Raw genomic sequence first — 6000 nt, forward strand, 5'->3', positions numbered from 1 at the left:
TTTCCATCGTATAAAAGGATTAATAGCTACCAGTATGGAAGTGATGGTCATTTCTACGTTCCGGGCTACCTAGGCCTCACTCTAGGTCGTTGTTCCACCAGATCGAATTGTTAGGGCCTAAGAAGTCGACGCCAGAAGCATAAGATACAATATAAATATAACTGTTTTTCCATCGTATAGAACGAATAATAGCAACCAGTGTGAAAGTTATGGTCAATTCTACGTTCCGGGCAACCTAGGCTTCACTCTAGGGCGTTGCTCCACCAGATCAAACAGCTAGGGCTTTAGAAGTCAACGCCCGAAGCATAAAATACAAAATAAATAGAACAGTTTTTCCATTGTATAAAACGAACAATTGCTACCAGTGTAAAAGGTATGGTCAGTTCTACGTTCCGGGCAAACTAGGCCTCGCTCTAGGTCGTTGTTCCGCCAGATCGAATTGTTAGGGCCTAAGAAGTAAACGCCAGAAGCATAAGATACAATATAAATATAACAGTTTTTCCATCGTATAAAACGAATAATTGCAACCAGTATGAAGGTTAAAGTCATTTCTACTTTCCGGGCAACCTAGGCTTCACCCTAGGGCGTTGCTCCAACAGATTGAATAGTTAGGGCCTTAGAAGTTAACACCGGAAGCATAAAATTCAATAAAAATACAACAGTTTTTCCATCGTATAAAAGGATTAATTGCAACCAGTTTGAAAGTGATGGTCATTTCTACGTTCCGGGCAACCTAGGCGTCACTCTAGGGTGTTGCGCCGCCAGATCGAATAGTTAGGGCCTTAGAAGTTAACGCCAGAAGCATAAAATGCAATAAAGATGCAACAGCTTTTCCATCGTATAAAACGAATAATTTCAACCAGTGTGAATGTTATGGTCATTTCTACATTCCGAGCAACCTAGGCTTCACTCTAGGGCGTTGACCCAACAGATTGAATAGTTAGGGCCTTAGAAGTCAACGCCCGAACCATCAAATGCAAAAAAAATACAACAGTGTTTCCACCATATAACAGGAATAATTGCAACCAATTTGGAAAGTGATGGCCAATTCCACGTTCCGGGCAACGTAGGCTCCACTCTAGGGCGTTGCTCCACCAGATCGAATAGTTAGTGCCTTAGAAGTCAACGCCAGAAGCATAAAATACAATATAAATACAACAGCTTTTCCATCGTATAAAACGAATAATTGCAACCAGTATGAAACTTATGGTCATTTCTACTTTCCGAGCAACCTAGGCTTCACCCTAGGGCGTTGCTCCCACAGATTGAACAGTTAGGGCCTTAGAAGTCTACGCCCGAACCATAAAATGCAAAAAAAATACAACAGTGTTTCCATCATATAACAGGAATAATTGCGACCAGTTTGAAAGTGATGGACAATTCTACGTTCCGGGCAACCTAGGCTTCACTCTAGGGCGTTGCCCCAACAGATCGAATAGTTAGGGCCTTAGAAGTCAACGCCCGATGCATAAAATACAATATAAATACAACAGTTTTTCCATCATATAAAACGAATAATTTCAACCAGTATGAAGGCTATGGTCATTTCTACTTTACGGGCAACCTAGGCTACACCCTAGGGCGATGCTCCTACAGATTGAATAGTTAGGGCCTTTGAAGTCATTGCCCGAAGCATAAAATACAATATAAATATAACAGTTTCTCCATCGTATAAAACGAATAATAGCGACCAGTGTGAAAGTTATGGTCATTTCTACGTTCCCGGCAACCTAGGCTTCACCCCAAGGCGTTGTTCCACCACATCGAATAGTTAGGGCCTAAGAAGTGAACGCCAGAAGCATAAAATACAATATAAATACAACAGTTTTTCCATCATATAAAACGAATAATTTCAACCATTATGTAGGCTATGGTCATTTCTACTTTACGGGCAACCTAGGCTACACCCTAGGGCGTTGCTCCTACAGATTGAATAGTTAGGGCCTTAGAAGTCATTGCCCGAAGCATAAAATGCAATAAAAGTACAACAGTTTTTCCATCATATAACAGGAATATTAGCAACCAGTATGAAAGTGATGGTAATTTCTACGTTCCGGGCAACTTAGGCTTCACTCTAGGGCGTTGCTCCACCAGATCGAATAGTTAGTGCCTTAGAAGTCAACGCCAGAAGCATAAGATACAAAATAAATGGAACAGTTTTTCCATCGTGTAAAACGAATAATTGCTACCGGTGTGAAAGTTATTGTCATTTCTACGTTCCGGTCAACCTAGGCTTCAACATAGGGCGTTGTTCCACCAGATCGAATAGTCAGGGCCTAAGAAGTGAACGCCAGAAGCGTAAAATACAATATAAATACAACAGTTTTTCCATCGTATAAAACGAATAATTGCTACCGGTGTGAATGTTATGGCCATTTCTACGTTCCGGGCAACCTAGGCTTCACCATAGGGCGTTGTTCCACCAGATGGAATAGTCAGGGCATAAGAAGTCAACGCCAGAAGCATAAAATACAATATAAATACAACAGCTTTTCAATCGTATAAAACGAGTAATTGCAACCAGTATGAAATTTAACATCATTTCTACGTTCCGGGCAACCTAGGCTTCACCCTAGGGCGTTGCTCCAACAGATTGAATAGTTAGGGCCTTAGAAGTCGACGCCAGAAGCATAAGATACAATATAAATATAACTGTTTTTCCATCGTATAGAACGAATAATAGCAACCAGTGTGAAAGTTATGGTCAATTCTACGTACCGGGCAACCTAGGCTTCACTCTAGGGTGTTGCTCCACCAGATCAAACAGCTAGGGCTTTAGAAGTCAACGCCCGAAGCATAAAATACAAAATAAATAGAACAGTTTTTCCATTGTATAAAACGAACAATTGCTACCAGTGTAAAAGGTATGGTCAGTTCTACGTTCCGGGCAACCTAGGCCTCGCTCTAGGTCGTTGTTCCGCCAGATCGAATTGTTAGGGCCTAAGAAGTAAACGCCAGAAGCATAAGATACAATATAAATATAACAGTTTTTCCATCGTATAAAACGAATAATTGCAACCAGTATGAAGGTTAAAGTCATTTCTACTTTCCGGGCAACCTAGGCTTCACCCTAGGGCGTTGCTCCAACAGATTGAATAGTCAGAGCCTTAGAAGTCAACGCCGGAAGCATAAAATGGAATAAAATTACAACAGTTTTTCCATCGTATAAAAGGATTAATAGCTACCAGTATGGAAGTGATGGTCATTTCTACGTTCCGGGCTACCTAGGCCTCACTCTAGGTCGTTGTTCCACCAGATCGAATTGTTAGGGCCTAAGAAGTCGACGCCAGAAGCATAAGATACAATATAAATATAACTGTTTTTCCATCGTATAGAACGAATAACAGCAACCAGTGTGAAAGTTATGGTCAATTCTACGTTCCGGCATCCTAGGCTTCACTCTAGGGCGTTGCTCCACCAGATCAAACAGCTAGGGCTTTAGAAGTCAACGCCCGAAGCATAAAATACAAAATAAATAGAACAGTTTTTCCATTGTATAAAACGAACAATTGCTACCAGTGTAAAAGGTATGGTCAGTTCTACGTTCCGGGCAACCTAGGCCTCGCTCTAGGTCGTTGTTCCGCCAGATCGAATTGTTAGGGCCTAAGAAGTAAACGCCAGAAGCATAAGATACAGTATAAATCTAACAGTTTTTCCATTGTATAAAACGAATAATTGCAACCAGTATGAAGGTTAAAGTCATTTCTACTTTCCGGGCAACCTAGGCTTCACCCTAGGGCGTTGCTCCAACAGATTGAATAGTCAGGGCCTTAGAAGTCAACGCCGGAAGCATAAAATGCAATAAAATTACAACAGTTTTTCCATCGTATAAAAGGATTAATAGCTACCAGTATGGAAGTGATGGTCATTTCTACGTTCCGGGCTACCTAGGCCTCACTCTAGGTCGTTGTTCCACCAGATCGAATTGTTAGGGCCTAAGAAGTCGACGCCAGAAGCATAAGATACAATATAAATATAACTGTTTTTCCATCGTATAGAACGAATAATAGCAACCAGTGTGAAAGTTATGGTCAATTCTACGTTCCGGGCAACTTAGGCTTCACTCTAGGGCGTTGCTCCACCAGATCGAATAGTTAGTGCCTTAGAAGTCAACGCCAGAAGCATAAGATACAAAATAAATGGAACAGTTTTTCCATCGTGTAAAACGAATAATTGCTACCGGTGTGAAAGTTATGGTCATTTCTACGTTCCGGTCAACCTAGGCTTCAACATAGGGCGTTGTTCCACCAGATCGAATAGTCAGGGCCTAAGAAGTGAACGCCAGAAGCGTAAAATACAATATAAATACAACAGTTTTTCCATCGTATAAAACGAATAATTGCAACCACTATGAAAGTTAACGTCATTTCTACTTTCCGGCAACCTAGGCTTCACCCTAGGGCGTTGCTCCAACAGATCGAATACTTAGGGCCTTAGAAGTCAACAGCCGAAGCATAAAATACAAAATAAATAGAACTGTTTTTCCATCGTATAAAACGAATAATTGCTACCGGTGTGAAAGTTATTTCCATTTCTACGTTCCGGGCAACCTAGGCTTCACCCTTGGGCGTTGTTCCACCAGATGGAATAGTTATGGCATAAGAAGTCAACGCCAGACGCATAAAATACAATATAAGTACAACACTTTTTCCATCGTATAAAATTAATAATTGCAAACATTGCGAAAATAATGGTCATTTCTACGTTCCGGGCAACCTAGGCGTCACTCTAGTGCGTTGCTCCAACACATCTAATAGCTACGGCCTTAGACGTCAACGACAGAAGCATAAAATACAATTAAGATGCAACAGCTTTTCCATCGTATTAAACGAATAATTGCAACCAGTGTGAAAGTTATTGTCTTTTCCACTTTCCGGACAACCTAGGCTTCACCCTAGGGCGTTGCTCCAACAGATTGAATAGTTAGGACCTTAGTAGTCAATGCCCGAAGCATAAAATGCAATATAAATACAACAGTTTTTCCATCATATAAAACGAATAATTGCCACCAGTATGAAGGTTATGGTCATTTCTACGTTCCGGGCAACCTAGGCTTCACTCTATGGCGTTCTTCCACCACATCGAATAGCTACGGTCTCAGAAGTCGACGCCTGAAGCATAAAATACATTAAAAATACAACAGTCTTTCCATCCCATAACAGGAATAATTGCAAGCCGTGTGAAAGTGATGGTCATTTGCACGTTCCAGGCAACCTAGGCTTCACTCTAGGGCGTTGTTCCACCAGATCGAATTGTTAGGGCCTAAGAAGTCAACGCCAGAAGCATAAGATACAATATAAATATAATAGTTTTTCCATCGTATAGAACGAATAATAGCAACCAGTGTGAAAGTTATGGTTATTTCTACGTTCCGGGCAACCTAGGCTTCACTCTAGGTCGGTGTTCCACCAGATCGAACAGCTAGGGCCTAAGAAGACAAAGCCAGAAGCATAAAATACAATATAAATATAACAGTTTCTCCATCGTATAAAACGAATAATAGCGACCAGTGTGAAAGTTATGGTCATTTCTACGTTCCCGGCAACCTAGGCTTCACCACAAGGCGTTGTTCCACCACATCGAATAGTTAGGGCCTAAGAAGTGAACGCCAGAAGCATAAAATACAATATAAATACAACAGTTTTTCCATCATATAAAACGAATAATTTCAACCAATATGAAGGCTATGGTCATTTCTACTTTACGGGCAACCTAGGCTTGGCCCTGGGGCGTTGCTCCAACAGATTGAATAGTTAGGGCCTTAGAAGTCAACGCCAGAAGCATAAAATACAATATAAATACAACAGTTTTTCCATCGTATAAAACGAATAATTGCAACCAGTATGAAAGTTATGGTCATTTCTACTTTCCGGGCAACCTAGGCTTCACCCTAGGGCGTTGCTTCAACAGTTTGAATAGTTAGGGCCTTAGAAGTCAACGCCCGAAGCATAAAATACAAAATAAATAGAACAGTTTTTCCATCGTAAAAAACGAATAATT

The sequence above is a fragment of the Calliopsis andreniformis genome, unplaced genomic scaffold (assembly GCF_051401765.1).
Source record: "Calliopsis andreniformis isolate RMS-2024a unplaced genomic scaffold, iyCalAndr_principal scaffold0014, whole genome shotgun sequence".
Classification (NCBI taxonomy): Eukaryota; Metazoa; Arthropoda; class Insecta; order Hymenoptera; family Andrenidae; genus Calliopsis; species Calliopsis andreniformis.